The following is an 18,317-nucleotide window of genomic DNA, read 5'->3' as shown; positions in this document are numbered from 1 at the left end:
CTTGTAAAATCAGTTATGTGAGTCCGTGCGTGTGTGAGTGCATGTGTGTGTGTGTGTGTGTGTGTGTGTGCAGAGAGACAGGAACACAATGGACAGGTGGATAATTGACAGGTACATAATTAACGAATAGAAGTAAATTAAATTAAATAGGTGATAGAAGATATATAATATCTAGATAATAGATATGATTAATAGCAAAGAGGTGAATTAGAAAAATTAAATAATTGATAGATAAGTGGATCAATAGATAGGTAATTGATAGGTAGAACCTCTCTACTCTGCCTAGGATGTTCTATTATTTTATAAGAACGACCCTAATACGTTGTTTCTATCTTCTGCAGCTGCCATTCTGCAAAGCTCTGGCCGGGCTCCCTCAGGGCTCACGACAGACAATCCCGTGGGAATCTTGAATCCTGGGGTCCCGGCTGGAGTCATGATGCTGAAAAGAGACGTCGGCCTCCAGGTCCCTGCAAGCTTGCTTTCCATGTGATCTTGTTTGCAAAGTGGGTCTTTGCAGTTGCGATTAAGAAGCTCCAGGTGAGATCATTGTGCATTAGGTGAGCCCTAAACCCAGTGACAGTGTCCTCCTAAGAGACAGCAGAGGAGACACAGATGCAGAGGAGAAGCCACTTGGAGACGGAGGCAGAGACTGGAGTGACGCGGCCACAAGCCCAGGGACGCCTGGAGCCCCCAGGAGCTGGGAGAGGCAGGAAGGAGCCTCCCCTGGAGCCTGCGGAGGGAGCGCGGCCCCGAGACCCCTGCGTCTTACACTCCTGGGCTCTCGTGGCTTCGCACCCCCTGGTTTGTGGTCATTTATCGCAGCAGCCCAGGACACTCTAGCAGCCAGTGAGTCACACCCCTGGGGACCTAAGCCCCTCCTTGAGGGCAGCAGAGCCTTGTCTTGGGGTCCTGCCACCTGCGTTTTTAACGGTGGACCTGAGCCATCATCGGGTTTGCTGGGGAGGAGGTTCTCGCGGGGTTTCAGAGGACAAAGGTGCCTTCCGTGAGCTGAGCTCGCTTGTGGGAGCCTAACCGTGTGGACGGAGGATCCCTCGGGCAAACCCTACAACTGTCCTCTTTTCCAGGTGAGGCAATGACTCTGCAAGACCTCGGGACCCACCTTCTCCCCCAGGAACCACAGGGCCGCGTTGGGGTGCCCGGCTGGGTCTGGAGAGAACGTGCCTTTGCTATCCCCCCCCCCACGTCGTGCTTTTTATTTGAAGAGTATTCTACGTTTCACAACCACAGCTCAGCCGTGTCTGAGGGTCGCGTGGGAAGCCTTGGTCTCCCTCTCTTTCCGCGGGGCAGTCACCGAGAAGCGGGTCAGGATCCACGATCCCGTTCTCAGCCGGGCCACCAGACACGGTGGGACTCAGTTCCAGCCCCGATGTCTCCCCTTGGGGGGGCCCAGAGCCTCCCCCTCCCGGTTTGCAAAGAGGGACTGGTGACGCCTCCTCCGGGGACCCCAAGAGGGAACATCCTTGGGGAGGTCGCTATGCACCACGGCCCAGCACGGTGCTCCTGTCGATAGAACCACCGTCCTGGACCGAACATGGGCTTTTCGGGGGAACCTCAGCACCACTAGGGTGGCGCCCACAAAACGCACCGGCCCCGGCTCTGTCTTCTCGGGGACAGGGACACCACGTGGTGCAGGTGACTTACTCAGCCCTTAGACGTGTTTGGGGCAGGGCTGGGGTCCGGCTCTCAGGAACATGTGCGTGTTGCTGGCTCGGGGTGCGAGGGCCGCAGCACACCCCGGGCAGCTGTTGCGCAAATGCGGGAGAAATGGCCGTGCGCCCCCGCAGCGAGCGTTTGGGGTGAAACGTCCGGTTCCATCCACTTATGCTGTCAAACCGCACCTGCAAAACCTGTTTGGTGAGCACCGAAAACCTCTTGCTCGTGTGGGGGATTTTCTGCCCCCCTTAGAGCCGTGGGGTGTTCCCAGGGGGAGGGGGGGGCCTCCCTGCCCTTCCCGGGGCAGCCCCGGGACCCCCAAGATGCTCGCAGCGCAGGAGGTTTCCTCTCTGCCCCGGAGCAGAATGAACCCGGCAACACGGTCGAGATGAACGCACGGGTTTTTCTCCGCGATGCGTTGAAGCAAATTGAATGTAATTGTCTCAATCGGATTCGGAGCAAGGCCCGGCCTGACCTCCCGCCGCCGCCGCAGGGTTCTGCCGGCACGGGGGGGACAGCGGCTGCGCATGACATCATCCGGGCAATTTGCACATATTTATGCAATTTGTCATGATTCTGTCCGCATGGTCTAGGGGCTGCGGGATTTGCCGCGGGCCTGTCTGTGAAGTCGGGGTTATGAGAATCACATGCTGGACGTGATCCCGTGCACGTGTCTGTTTGCACATGTGGGTGCGTTTGCACATGTGTGTGTGTTTGCACATGTGTGTGTGCACATATGTGTGTGTGTGTGTGTGCATGCCGGGTGGAGGATGAGATTTCCTTGATAGAAGCTGAGAAGCCCTATGATGGTCTAAGGGGAAAAAATGAAGCCAGCAGTTTCTAGAATTAGTGCAGACAGAGCTGCTCTACCTCTAAGCCAGTCCCAGGTAAGTAGCACCTGTCCACAGGTGTGGCTTCAGCCAGTTGCGCGGAGGATGTGTTTGCAGGCACAGCCAGGAAATGTCAGACTTATGTCCCCTCCGACGTCAACACCACGTCCTCCCAGGTATGGGCACCATTGTCCTACCTACCCCACAACAGCATTGAGAGGCAAAGAATGAGAAGGAAAATGCAGGGGCTTCCAGAGGGTCTCTGCTCCACCCTGGGAAGCCCACAGCCAACCTGAGCCATGAAATTGGCATTTCCACACTCATCCACTGCTGGTGGGACTGCAGACTAGCACAACCTCTGTGGAAAGCAATATGGAGACACCTCAAAGAGATACAAGTAGAACTACCATTTGGTCCAGCAATCCCACTACTGGGCATCTACCCAAAGGAACAAAAGACATTGTATAAAAAAGACATCTGCACTCAAATGTTTATAGCAGCACAATTCACAATTGCAAAGATGCGGAAACAACCCAAGTGCCCATCCATCCATGAGTGGATTAATACAATGTGGTCTATGTATAGCATGGAGTACTACTCAGCCATGAAGAAGGATGACTTAATACCTTTTGCAACAATTTAGATGTAACTGGAGACCATTCTCCTCGGTGAAGTGTCTAAAGAATGGAAAATCAAACACCACAGGTACTCACTATTAAATTTAGAACTAACTGAACAACACACATCTGCACAGAAGGAAGTAAAACTCAGTGGAAATCAAGCAGTGGGATGTGGGGAGGAGGGGATGGACTAAAACCTACCCAACAGGTACAATGAACAAAATATCTGGGTGAGCTACACACTTACAACCCTAAACTCAAGCATCACAAAAGCGATTCATGTAACCAAAATACCAACACTATTTGTACCTCATAATACTTTGAAACAAAAAAAACAAATAAAATAAATTAAAAAAAAAAAAAGAAAATAGGGTTTCCAGAAAGGAAAAAAAAAAAACAACCAGGATTGTCAATTAAATTTGAACTTCACATAAACAAAAGATACCTTTTGCATCTCCGTAGCCCCTGCGACAGTGCTGTTCGTGTCAAATTCGGGTTTCTCTGGGCGTCCTGTGCTTTGCTCAGCTAACTCGAGCCAGAGGCAGAGAACATTGTAACCGTCTTGCAAATCATTTCTCCCCATGTGCAACTTTGTTTAGAGTGAAGGTGAGGAATGATATGCAAGGTGTATATTCCCGGTGAAGGTTACTGGGTACCTGAGCAGGCGTGTTAAGCTGCAGCCACCAGGTTTCGGTTAAGGTTGGGGTGTGGACAGGTTCGGGGGACCCAGACAGGGGGTCTTGTTGAACCAGGGGGCCCCCTGGAGACGGGACACGTTGGCCCGTTTTGGGGCTTTGTAGCGGAAACCTGGGAATGCATTTGTGAACTCAGGGCACGAGAGTGCATAAAACCAGGCGACGCGTGGGGGAATCAAGTCTCCGCACCAGGGCCTGGCGTGGGCAGAGTGCCAGCCGCCGGGCTGCCGGTCCGACCCCGGGGTCCCCTGTTCCAATTAGATCCCGGGGTGACCTCACGCGAAGGGCATGTCGTGCATATTAAAAATTCCTGCGGCAACTGCCAGGAGTCTGGCGTGAGCGCCGGGAAAGGGCAGCAGACGCGTCTCATTTCTATTTCAACACTGCGCTCCGGCCGCCGCCGCGGTGGGAGAGGAAATTGCCCGGGTCTCCGCTTGGTGTTTTGCTGATTGGCAGACGGATTTACAACACATGGAAGAAACAATTAGAGCGCAGGCTCCGCCAGCTACAAAGCAACGGGATAAAGCCCGGTAATGAGACGGGGAAAGAACAAGGTAGGAATGATCTATGCGTCGGCGTCCGGGGTATAAAATGTCAAAAAGCCGGGGGTCGCGGGGAGCTGCCCTGGGCCACAGATGGTGCGCAGATTCCCGGCTCTGCTGAGGGTTTTGGAGAGAGACCCTCCCAGCCCTCTCCAACCCTCCAAGCCAGAAGTGTCGCCGGAACACGCGGGCATTTGGGGACTGTGAGCTGAGCCGCCGTGGATGTTGAGTTGGGCTTAGAGGGAGGACAAGGAGGTGAGAGATTTCGGGGAGGAGGAACCGACCTGCGTGAGCCTGGACAGACAGAGAGGAGTTGGCGTCAAGATGCTCATTTGGGGAGAGCTGGGCACAGGTGTTTGCCTGCAGTGGCTGCGCCTCGAACACGCACAGGTGCCGCTTAGCGGGCATGTTCCCAAATCTCTGCACGGGGGAATAGTATTCAGCCACGAAAAGGAGCGAGGCTCTGGCACCTGCTACGACATGCAGCAACTTTGAAAACCTCCTGCTCCGTGGAAGAAGCCACACATCGCACGATCCCATTTCTACGAAATGCCCAGAAGCCAGACGTCCACGGAGACAGACGTGCATTTGTGGCTGCAGAAGCCGGAGAGAGGAGCTCAGCAGCTGTGGATGGGTGCGGGGTCTCCTTTCGAGGCAATGAAAAAGTCTGTGGACTTTGCACGATGTTGTGCTAAGCACCGCTGAACCGTTCACGTCGGTGGATTTTATATCGTGCAGACTTCACCTCGATTTTTTTTAAAGTGCAAAAAGAGGGGGTGTCTTTCTTGTTTGTATGATGAAGGGTTCCTTTTAATTGGGAGGATTCAGTATTTTGAAATCTTCTGTAACGGGCTACATCTTGACATCAGGATCAGTGAACACATATAGGAGACGGTTTTGCAGAGAAGTGATTCTACTCCGGGGGTTTGAATCTTTACCCAGTTACTGTTTAATAACAGGAGGACGATCGCCAGCCCCGTGGACAAGAGGGGGGTTTGCAGCGTTGCCGGTGACAATAGGCTGCTGGGGACAAGGACAGGATGTGCAGACTTAAGCTCTGGCCCTGTGGGAACGAGGACCCCCGAGACTGAAACCCTAGCCTGGCAGCTCATGCCACATCTCTGGGATTCGGGGGTCCCCGGTGAGAAACGTGTCTTTGGTAGGATTGTACCCAGCTCTAGAGGATGACGTGGATGGTGGGTCTGCCCCAGGCCGAGTGTCCCTGCCTTCTGGGGATGGAAAAGTGTCCCAGCCAGAGGTCACTCAAGGCACCGTCCTCCCCTAACCCTAAGTTGACCTTGAAATACAGACGGACAAGTGCATTTAATTCAAGGAGATGGTCTCGTAGTTTTCACATTCACTCCATGAAAGTCACACAGAGCAAGGGACACAGGTTGCTGTCCCAACACTTGTGCAGACTTCCCATCCTCTGTGACGTGTAGCTGTTTCTAGAAATCTCTCTTAGGGACTCCCCCCATGACTTTGGATTTAGGGGGCTGCGTTTGCTCCTGAAGGAAGTCACAAAATAAATGTGGATTCACGATGCTTTCTCGGTAGAATGTTACATATTCAAAATCCCTCAGAAAGCGGTGAAAGATAAGAAGGAAATGTCTGTATTTTGAAGCACAATTTTTGAAAATTACTATTTTTTTGTTATGGTACTATATATAGAAACATTAAATGTGTCATTTTAACCATGTTTACATGCACGATTCGGTTTTAATGCACCATTCTGAGGAATTGCGTTCGTCTCATGTAAAATTCTCTATTTCTCATTCTCTCTTCCATCCTATCCTTATAAAAAAGAGGGAAAAAGTGAGACGATGACAGATTCCACAAGAACATGAGCTGTGCTGTTGTCTCAGCCTTTCATTGGAGACCGGGGTCCTTGGGGAGCTGGAATTAACAGGGGGCAGGTGGCGCGAGGTGGCCCGGATAGACAGGAGTTTTCAACAACTCGGCATCAGAAATATTTACACTGTTCTGAGACGCGCCCATCCCTGGAGTGGAATTATTCCAGTCCTGCAGTTTGAGGAGGAAAACCTGTTTCCCGTGGCTGTGATGGGCTGTGCTCGAGATCCTTCAGTAATTACATCTTCAAAGACCCCTTTTTCCCAATAAGTTCAGGGAGGGGGAGAAAAAAAAACCCAAAACAAAACCTTTTATCCTGCCCTCTTAGGTCCAGTGACTGGGGCCTGCTAATTAAATGGACAAAAGACAGAGTAACAGGAGAAAAGGTTTAATTCTTATATTTAGAGGGGCCCTCCCTAATTTAGAGCCCAGTCTCCAGGATGGTCTCATCTCAATTCGTCACTAACTGCATCTGCAAAGACTCTATTTCCAAATAAGGCCATAGTCCCAGGTTCTAAGGAGACATATCCTTAGCAGGGCAGGGGTGAGATTCAACCCCATCCCCAAACACAGTTTGCCCTGAGGCATTTCCACTTTGGAACTTCTGCCGGCCTCAGCTCTGACATCTGGCCTCCAGAACCCTGTCCCTGAGACTCACTCTGATTGGGGACTTGGTCATTGCCCCTCAGTGACCCCCAGCGGGGGTGCTGAGTCTGCCCTTGTGTCTCTGGTCTGCTATTCAGCCTGGCCTGGTTCCTTCCTGCACCCTACCCTGCCCCCTGGAACCCAGAACCCTCCTCGACCCTGCCGTCCACCTCGATGCTGAAATCCCTCTCACCCTGCCCCCTCCCCGGGGTCCCCTGCCCCTCCTGGCCACTCTCCCTGGGCTAACCGTGATCTGTGAGGTCGTCTCTCTCGGTGCCCAGACACCTCCCCTCACAGGGTAAATGGGACCTTCTCCCTTCTCTGCAGCGGGGGCTCCCGTTCCAAGCCAGGGCTGTCCCTCCTGGCCACTCCGGGGGCTCCCGTTCCAAGCCAGGGCTGTCCCTCCTGGCCACTCCGGGAACTGGATGGCAGATGGACCAGGTCTGGATCCCAAGACGGGCGAGGCAGAGTCTGCCCGGAACTCGGGACAGAAACGCAGGCGGCAGGGGAGGTGGGGTTGGCGCTCTTTCTCGGTGCCTGCCTCGAACGTTGGTGATTCTGTCTCTGAATTCTCGAGAACTGTCTCTGAGAAAGGAAAAGTTGCTGCTGGAAGTGACAGGTGCAGACTTGTGATTGAGGAGACGCCACCTCTGAAGCATTTTGGAAGACTTTTGTGAGCAAGGATGTTAGTCTGGCCGGGCGCGGTGGCTCACGCCTGTAATCCTAGCACTCTGGGAGGCCGAGGCGGGTGGATCACTCGAGGTCAGGAGTTCGAGACCAGCCTGAGCAAGAGTGAGACCCCGTCTCTACTAAAAATAGAAAGAAATTATCTGGCCAACTAAAAATATATATACAAAAAAAAAAATTAGCCGGGCATGGTGGCTCATGCCTGTAGTCCCAGCTACTCAGGAGGCTGAGGCAGAAGGATCGCTTAAGCCCAGGATTCTGAGGTTGCTGTGAGCTAGGCTGACACCACGGCACTCACTCTAGCCCGGGCAAGAAAGTGAGACTCTGTCTCAAAAAAAAAAAAAAGGATGTTAGTCTGAATAAATGCTTCAGTGCACAGTTCAGTGGCATGAAGTGCATTGGTGTCGTGCAACCGTCACCACCATCCAGCTCCGGAACTTTCTTTCTTTCTTTTTGTTTTTTTTTTGGTGGGTGAGTTTGTACTTTATCTTCCGTTCTTCAAACTCAAAATTAAACCATGGTTTGGAGATGCATTAGGTGGTCGTCTTTACATGGTGTTGTTGATGATGAGTTTTTAAAATTTTATTTCAGAATATTAGGGGAGTACAAATGTTTTGGTCACATAAATTGATTTTGCACCATTTGAGTCAAAGTTATAAGTGTGCCCATCCCCCAGACAGTGTGCATTGTACCTGTTAGGTGTGACTTTACCCATCCCCTCCTCCCTCCCACCTGCTTGATTTCTGATGCATGTTATTTCCATATGTGCACATAAGTGTTGATTGATTAGTTCCACTTTGCTGGTGAGTCCATGTGGTGCTTGTGTTTCCATTCTTGTGATGCTTCACTTAGTAGAATGGGCTCCAGCTCTATCCAGGATAATACAAGAGGTGCTAGATCACCATTGTTTCTTATAGCTGAGTAGTGGATGCAGAGAGACAGGAACACTCCTACCCTGCTGGTGGGACTGCAAACTAGTACAACCTCTGTGGAAAGTAGAATGGAGATACCTCAAAGAACTAAAAGTAGACCTACCATTTGATCCAGCAATCCCACTACTGGGTATTTACCCAAAGGAAAAAAAAAAAAGACATTCTATAAAAAAGACATCTGCACTCAAATGTTTATAGCAGCACAATTGAATTTCTTTTGCATTTATGAGCTAGAATTCTCCTGTTGAAAAAGCATTTTCCCTCATCTACTGTCTCGCTACCCAGAAATACAGCTTGTAGTGGAAAAACACAACACTTGTTTGATTTTTTTTTTAAACAAAATTCTTTTAAAAATCAGTTTTCAGAAAATGAACCTTAGTACTTGGGTTCTTTCCAAAGGTAACAGATGAGACTGCCTGTGTGCATGTGTGTGTTTGTGTGTGTGTGTCTTTAGCAAGAATTCATAGCTTTAACATTTTATTTTCATTTCAGAGACAGAGTCTGGCTCTGTCACCCAGGCTGGAGGGCAATGGTGTGATCACAGCTCACTGCAGCCTCCAACTCCTGGGCTTAAGGGATCCTCCTGCCTCAGCCTCCAGAGTAGCTAGGACTATAGGCTCATGCTAAATTTTTTTCATTTTTTGTAGAGATGGGGTCTCACTATGTTGCCCAGGTTGGTCTCGAACTCCTGGCCTCAAGTGATCCTCCCGCCTCCTTGCAAACCAGGGGGAAGCCTTTTAGTTGGCCCCAATATGATATCCTTTTTGCACAGTTTGGTTGTTTTTTGCCAGCCTTTGTGCTGCGTGGATACAAGAGACTCCAGCTTGCGGCAGACGCTCCCTGCCCCAGACCTACAAACCATCTTTGTTCTCACCAGCCCCGACCTCTCCTGGTGGCCACAAAAAAGCACCCAGACACCAAAACCAGTTTCTCCCATATGGAAACTCCTAATTATATGAATAATTAGCATCTGCTCTGTTTATACGTCACTTTGCAATATGTGCTATATAATAGTACATCAATATAGATTAAAATAGTATAATCCTTTTTTGTTCCCGTCGGGGCATATTTTCAACGGGGAAGAAAGAAAACAATAGTTGCTCCGGCCCTGTGGGAGGCAGCTTTATTCCGCAGGTAACGTTGCTAACCCAGCTCTGCTGCAATTCACTCCCGGTGTACTCGCTGCTTAATAAAATTCACTAATATAATTTGCCGAGATCAACCCACATCGAAGGAGTCAATCCTGTCTCTAAGCCTCCAGGTCTTGAAGGAGTTAATGCTAATGCTTTTATGTTGGAGATTACCATTTTATTACCAATGCTTTAGGAAAAAACCCATTATCACAAAACTGGGAAGAAAAAAAAAAAAAAAATAACTCCCATCAAATTGTCCCCAGCCAAGAGCGGGGGGCTTTTAGGCAGGAAGGATTCCGGTTCTTGCGTGTGTGTGGCAATTAGCATGTGGCCGTCGTGTGCGCAGAGGATTAAAAAATAATAATTAGAGTAAGGAGGCATTAGTGGGATTTGAGGAACTCTCACCGTACTTAATTTGTGTTTGCACTGAATTATTTAAATCTCTGCCACCGCCCCGGCCTCCCCCGCCGGTTCCCGTCTGTGGGCGCGTCGCAAAAGGGCGGCGCATTAGCGTTCTTAGGGGACCCGGCCAGAGCCAGGCTGCTAATTAATACTGTGATTTTTTTTTTTTTTTTAAACAGAGCTAAAGCTGCTTCTGTATTAGGGGAGTCGACTAGCGTTTTCCTGGGGACAAGGCCGACTGATCGGACCTCAATTATGTCCTAATCTTCCCATGTCCGACAGGCATGTGCGGGGGTCTCTACACGTTACAGACACGTGTGCGCTTATCCGAGCCCTCTCGGTTCTGTGAAAGCCCCCGGGTGCCACGGCAAGAATTTCTTCTCTGGTTTTGTTTTCGAATCGGGCGGAGCGCAGGGGACCGTCTTCGGACACGCAGGTGAGCCGAGTTAGCGCTTTTTCGCTTCGTCCGAGCCGAGAGGATCAAGTCACCAACTGTCCCCCAGAAGCGGTTCTGCAGTAAAACGCCAGCGTCGTGCGCAATTCGCACAGGCGCAGAGCGAGAACAGCAGGGAATGCTCATGTTGCTCCTCTGGCGGGTTTTCTTATTAACGGATTGGATTCAGGGCGTCTCGGGGGCTCACGGGGGTCTCCCGGGGGTTGACGAGGGATGTCAGTCACTCGTGGGCTCGCCCCACCGCGTAAGCCCTTTGGAGGCGGTGAGAGCAGAGCCTTGAAACACGGTCCAGTTTGACGCTGCGCGCCTGGGCGTTAAGGAGTTTTGCTTTCAACACCGGGACCTGAGAGAGCTGAAATGAGGCAGAGCGCAGGGAGTCCAGCTCAAATCACTCACCGGGGCCGTGGCGGGCTGCCCGCCCCCCTTTCCTGCTGCTGTGCTTCCCTGTCTGCCTCTGAACCGGTTCCGATCCGCAGATGTCGCCTTCTACCCAGACCCCAAAAGGCCAGGGGACAGCTCACCTATAGGACGCGTTAGCGATCAGCGGTGGGTTTGGAAACCAACGTTTATTGAAAGCGTATTGCGTGGTTTCCGAGATACGGCACCACCAGCACAAGCCACAAAACAGACCCCAAAATAAATGAACTTTATTAAAATTAAACTATTAAAGACAAAATTAACTTTATTAAAATTAACAAAGACATTGTGCCCCGAATGACACTGTCGAGAAAGTTAAAAAGCAACCCTACACACCGGGAGAAAAAATTGTCGAATAATTTCTCCAGTAAAGGCGGAATGTCCAGAACGTATAAAGAACTTTTAAAACTCATGCAGACGGAGCAGCTAGCCTGTGGGCAGTCATGACAGAGACCCTGCCTGACCCCACCACTCGCTCTGTGGCTGGAAGGGGTCGAGAGGGCCCTGGATGTCCTCAGGGGACCCCCACGATGTCCCCAGGGAGGGACATAGGCTCTCGAGACACAGCTCCCATCTGCAGAGGGCAATTTCCAGGGGAGGAGCCCAGCCGTGAGCCAACAGCAGCCCCCATCCCCGGCATGCGGGCGAATGAGAGGCTGGATATGCAATGCAGCCCATCTGGGTGCCCACAGCCACCCACCCTTCCTGGGGAAGCTCTGGATGAAGTTCTCTAGGGTCCTGGTTAGAGCCCATGGCCGGCAGAACTTATCTCCCACTACGGCCCATTCTAGAACATGGGCCAGAGTTCTCCATCAATGTGTCTGCAGGTGCAAGTGGCTTACCTGGTATGCACACCCAGAATGCCATCTCTTCGATGGCCAGGCTCATGGTCATTATGTCCTTTCTGGCCCACGGCTGTTCATGTCTTCACTGACCAAGAAAACTGGGCAAGGGATTGCTACAAGGCATGGCGTGGGCTACCTGGGGGCCCATCTGTTTTCCCAACCCTGGGCAAAATGGCACCCAGTAATGGGGAGCCAGTGTCCCTTCCAGAACGGGGGCTCCTCTCCTTGCTGTGGGATTCCCACTGTGTGCCCCAGGGCGAGATTCCCCATCCAGGAGCTGGAATCTGCAGACCCACAGAGAGGGTGGAGGGCCGGGAAGTGCAAATTCCTGTGTGGGTCGCCTGGAGGGAAAGATTTGAGTCCAGGTTCCTTTTATTCCTCAACTCCTGGACCTGGGTGTGAGCCCCACCACCCACGCACCATGGGGTCTTCAGTGCCACAGTAGTGGGTGGCTCGGGGTCCAGGCTGCAGATTGTGCCGGATCCCAGATGAACAACTTCCATCTGTCATACCTGACGGTGGCTCTGCTGGACCTCGTGACTACACGTATGTGCGTGGTGGGCAGAGCTGGGCAGGGGATCGCTTACATCTGTAGTAGGAGCTACACCTCACCTGGTGCCCAGCAGCGTGGTGAGAGCTGGTTTTGGAGAAATATCTAATTTTCTGTGCACACAGCATGGCGCTGTCCCTGCTCTGAAACATCACGGGTTCTGGTGGTTTCTCAGAGGACAATGATGTTCTCACTGTACGTTCAGAAAATTATCTATGTATCTGTCTATCCATCTATCATTTATTTATTTCATCACCTACCTATTTTGTCTATATCATCTATCAATCTCAGCTCTGTTGTCTTTCTCATTTGTCTAATCATGTCTGTCCTCTGTCTCATCTTCTCATCTATCCATGGCATGTGTCTAACCATCTCTATCATGTATTTCATCTCTGTCTATCTATCCATCTATATCATCTATCTATCCCATCTCTATCTTATCTCTGTCTGTTGTCTTTCTCATTTATCTGTCCAATAATTTCTGTCCTCCACCTCAACTACCGATCATCTATCTCATCTTCTCATCTCTCCATGGCATCTGTCTAACCATCCCATCGTCTATTTCATCTCTATCTTATCGATGTCATCTGTCTATCTCATCTCTGTCTTCTCTATTTCATCTTTCTCATCTCTGTCTCATTTCTGTCATCTTTCTCATTTGTCTGTCCAATCATTTCTGTCTTCCATCTCATCTATCTTTTCATCTATCCATTACACCTGTCTGTCTAATCATCTCTGTCATCTATTTCATCTCTTTTATGTAGATCGTCTATCTACCCCAGTTCTATCTCATTTCTATCATCTTTGTCACTTATCCGTCTAATTATTTCTATCATCTATCTTCTCATCTACCTATGGCATCTATTTATCTAATCATCCCTATCATCTATTTCGTCTCTCTCTTATGTATATCATCTGTCTATCTAGCTCTATCTCATTTCTATCATCTTTGTCACTTATCCGTCTAATAATTGCTGTCATCCATCTCATCTGTCTTCTCATCTATCCATTACATCTATTGATCTAATCATCTCCATCATCTGTGTCATCTCTGTCTATATTATCTATGTCATGTATGCATCCCATCTCCATTTATTCTCTATCGTCTTTCTTGTTTATTTGTCCACTTAATAACTTCTGTCCTCCATGTCATCTACCTACCATCTATGTCATCTTCTCATCTGTGCATTGCATTTATCTGTCTAATCCTCTCTGTTATCTATCTATCTCATCCCTATCTGTCTATCATCCATCTGGTTTATCTATCATCTCTCCATTGCATCTATCCGATCATCTGTCATCTGTCTCATTTGTCTATATCATCTCTGTCTTACCTACGTCTCTCTCTATCATCTGTCTCATCTCTATCTGTCATCTCCCTGTCTCCCTACCATCTACAAACCAAATTCTTATCTATATCCATCTGTCATCATTATCATCATGATCACCTATCTGCTTAGTCTCTATCATCTATGTTTCTATGCGAATTTCAGTTACTTTCCATGTACTGGTAGCCATGGACCATTAGCCTTTTCTGGAAATGCTCACAAGACACCTCACATTCGAGTGCTGTGTGGAGTACCCCTTGGCAACATTTCCCATCTTGTGGCACCTGCAGACGTTGTATCAATAGTATTTGCAGAGCCATGGGTATAAATAGAGAAAGCTGCTATGCACAGGTGCCCTGGCTCCAAGCACAGAATGATCCCATCCCCAACACACCCATGGCACCCACACACCCATGGCGATGCTCACATTACAGTGGGGGTACGTGGGAGTTGGTGGATGAGACCCCATTTCATGTGTCTGCTTCAGTTTCCCTGAGCAACGACTGCTCTATCCACTGACGTTTGCCTTGAAATGCCGTTGGCCCTGCACATCTGTAGATTCAGTCAACGTCGGATCAAAAATAGTAAAAAAACCACACATACACACACACAAAAAAACCAAACACAGAAGAATGGTTGCACCCGTGTTGAACATGTGCAGACTTTTTTTCTTATCATTACTCTTTACATACTACAGCACCACAACCATTCACATAGCATTTACACCGCGTTAGGTATTTAAAGTTTCTAGAGATGATTTGAAGTATGTGTGAGGACGTGTGAAGATTATTTGCAAATACGGCACCATCTTATTTTTTTAACCTTTAAAAATTTCAATAGATTTAGGACGGACGGGTGTTTTTTTGGTTACGTGGACGAATTCTATAATGCTGAAGTCATGGCTTTAGGTGTGTCAGGGACTGAAGCATCCTTGGATTTGGGTATTCTCAGGGGGCCTGGACTCAAATCCCCCTTGGGTAACATGGGACGATGGTCTCCACATTATGTTTTTGCCTTATCATAAACTGCAATGCAGTAGAGCCTGCACATGGAACAGCATCTTAGGAGACATAATGGGGGCAGATATATTAATATCCACACGATCTGCTGATAAAAGAGTGGATATCGCTGAGAGCTGACAGCTGACACATGACTGTTTAGGCTGGGACAGCACCATGTTGCAGTCACTTGTGGTGGGTTCTGGGACCCCCCGTGGCCGATTGCAAATCCCCCAACATGACTTTCCAGGACACTAGGCAGAGCTGACTTGGCAGGTGCTGGACCCACCAATCCAGGTGCGTCTCCTCCCAACACCTGCAACCACATGGATGCGATTTAGAGCTTGCCAGTTCACAACCCTGCCCCCCAGTCTGGCCTGAACGGTGTCCCCGTACCCAGTGGCATTTGAACGCTTGTCTGATGTGAGCGTGGTGGTTACCAGAGGGATCCCGGCTCTCCGGCTCCCGTGGGCATCAATCTTTTATTCAGCTCAGTTGTTATTTTTCTAATTCACCTCCGGATCCTTAATATTTATTGCTCCGTATAAAGCAATATGCGCTTTGCCGGCAAGGAGGCGGCGAGCTTCATTTTGTGCAGCGTTCCGCGCCTCTCGATCTTTCTGCAGGGAGAGAATTTTTCTCGGCTGCCCCGGCAGATATATTTTCTGAGATATGTAAACCGTGCCTCTGAAACATTGATGAGCACTTATTGCCCGCCAGTTAATCAATGTATTTAAGATCAGCTCTTATAGGCTGAAAGATACAATGTAATAAATGACTGCTGGGCTTGATTAAATAGTGAGGCATTTAATCAATCTCCCCCGGCCGCTCACCCGGCGCGCGCCGCGGAGCCGGGGCGGTTATTGCCGTTATGTGACAAACCATAAAACGGAAAATAGAAAATATACTCGATGGAAACTAATAATAGTGTAATCAAAATGTATCTATTTTATACACGAGACAAATTCACAGAAAATAATTCCAGACGGGCACATTGTGCCGGGTTTCTTGCAGGTGCTGGGTCGCTGTGACAGAAGAACGATTTTTTTTTTTTTTTTCTTGGAGGACTGAAGGTGACTTTTATTTAACTAAAATCAGCCCCGGTACCCAACGCTGCAGACCCTACCGGCGGTGGGCGGAGGTGAGGACCGTCCTCGTGGACATTAACGCCGATGCCAGGGGCACGGCTGTCACCGCTGTAGTGTCAGACCAACAGCGCAGAGAGATTCAATTTGCCAGAAGGAATAAAAGGTTACACCATTGCTGGTGGCATCGTTTGACTTATTGGTCCAAATTCCTCAATCTCCTCTGTTAGTGATTGTTTAGCTTCCTGAGGCTGCCTTAACAGATGAACACAAACTGGACGGCTCAAAACAACAAGAATGTGTCCCCTCCCAGGCCCGGAGCCCAGGAGTGTGAGACGCAGGGGTCTCGGGGCCGCGCTCCCTCCGCAGGCTCCAGGGGAGGCTCCTTCCTGCCTCTCCCAGCTCCTGGGGGCTCCAGGCGTCCCTGGGCTTGTGGCCGCGTCACTCCAGTCTCTGCCTCCGTCTCCACGTGGCTTCTCCTCTGTGTCTGTGTCTCCTCTGCTGTCTCTTAGGGGGACACCTGTCACTGGATTCAGGGCCCTCCCTAATCCAGGGTGGTCTCATCTTGAGACCCTTCACTTAATTGCATCTGCAAAGATCCTATTTCCAAATAAGTTTCCATTCCCAGCTTCCAGGGATGTAGACATGAGCGTATGTTTTAGGGGGACACCAATCAGCCCATTGCAGTGACATAACTTGCACCCTGGCCATGACATCATGCCCTCAGCCAGGTGATTTTCTTTGGCCTCTGGATGTCAGCGAGTCCAACCCAAACAGAAGCTTGGAATGTGTGTGGGTTTTGCCCTCTTGTTTTTCTGCACCTCCCTGAGAGGAAACTGCCCCGGGGAGCTACTGTCCCTGCAGCCTGGGCCCCAGCAGTAGACTCAGGGAGCAGGGCATGTTCCAGGTGCAGGCACATGCAAGGGGCGTGAGACGTGCATGACACAGACCTGCACCCACCTGCTCCCTGGAGCTTGCCCCAGAGCCCAGACTCTGGAGTCCTGCTGACCCAAACCCACCTGCAGCTGACCCACAGATAAATAAGGAAAAAATCTTGTTGGCCACTGAGTTTTGGGGTGATTTGTTACACAGCATTGTTGTGCCAATAGCTGACTATTACCTGGGCTATGTCCAAGACTCCAGTCTGGGTCTAGCAGGGGTCCCCCACCTATGGCGACTTGTACAATTATTTCTTTATACATCACAATGTCATAATAATAGAAATAAAGTACACGATAAATGTCATGAGCTTGAATCATCCCCAAACCATCCACTGCTCCCCATCCATGGGAAAATGGTCTTGCATGAAAATGGTCCGTGGTGACAAAAAGGTCGGGGACCGCTGGTCTACAGGACAATAAACAGTGTTTCAGGGATCTCGTCTATTATAATTTTGACGTGAGTCTGAAACCAAGACTTGGGGGTCAGTCTTTCTTAGGCAAAGACATTCCGTGTGCTGTTTATCATACACAGCTATGGAGTTGATTGTGTTCCCCTGTAAGATTGATATGTTGAAGCCCTAATTCCAATGTGGCTGTATGTGGAGATAGGATTTGGGGGAGGTAATTAGGGTCAAATGAGCGTGCAAAGGTGATGTTCTAATCTGATAAGATTGGTGGTCTTCTAACAAGAGGAAGTGCGCTCTCTCTCTCTCTCTCTCTCTCTCTCTCTCTCTCGTCTGTCTCTATTGGAGTGTGTCCCACAGAAAGACCACGTGAGGACACAGGGAGAAGGTGGCCATCTGCAACCCACAAGAAAGCCCTCACCAGACCCTGCCCCCGCCTGCACCCTGATCTGGGACTTCCAGCCCCCAGAGCTGTGAGGGAATAAATTTCTGTGGTTTAGGCCGCCCGGTCTGTGGCATTTTGCCACGCACGGTGACCCAAGCAGAGCTATCTCTAGTTTGTGGACTCGTGGATAAAGTCCAGCCTTCCTGCCTCTCTCCCTGTCTGGGGACAACCTTGCCAAGTGCCTTGTGTTTCTGGCCACTGCATCGGGGTCGAAGGTCCCAGAGCTGACTCGGGGAGGTTCCTTCCTCCAAAACGTGTTTGCACTCAGTTTAAAGGAAGCCGCTAGCAGAATCCGCGACGGCGCCAAGTGTTATAAACGCGGTCCGAGCAGCTGGGCTTTCAGGAGCCCCGTTAACGAACAACATACCCTCGCATACGTTTGTACTTCATTAGTGCTTCTCCGAACTGATATGCCTGTTTTTATGACAGTGCAGTGGAAATGCCCCAAACATTATAAAGCGATTATGTGCGCTCCGTCGCAAGATGTTAATAAACAGAAAACATCTGAGTGCAATCAGCCCATCCTCTAGAACATCTCAGTTACTGAGTAACCAAACTTGGTTTTCACTCCGGTGAGGTTTTTGTAAAATGTCCTTTAAGCCGTGGGGTGGTTTAAGAAGGAAACGTAGCCCTTTTTTTCTGAGCCAGAGGGGTGTGGGGTTGGGTGCCGTCCCTGTGCCGTGCATGCAGGACTATCTTGAAATGCTTCCTGCAGAGAGTGCAGGGAGAAAGCTGGTGTTGGGGGTTATGTCCTCATGGGTGAGACTGTCCCCGGTGCCCTGAAGTTCGTTCACAGACTTGGTGGAGGATGACTACAGAGTCCGCACACCCACTTCCAC

This window comes from Lemur catta, chromosome X (genome assembly GCF_020740605.2).
Source record: "Lemur catta isolate mLemCat1 chromosome X, mLemCat1.pri, whole genome shotgun sequence".
NCBI classification, from domain to species: domain Eukaryota; kingdom Metazoa; phylum Chordata; class Mammalia; order Primates; family Lemuridae; genus Lemur; species Lemur catta.
This window is presented reverse-complemented; position numbering follows the sequence as displayed.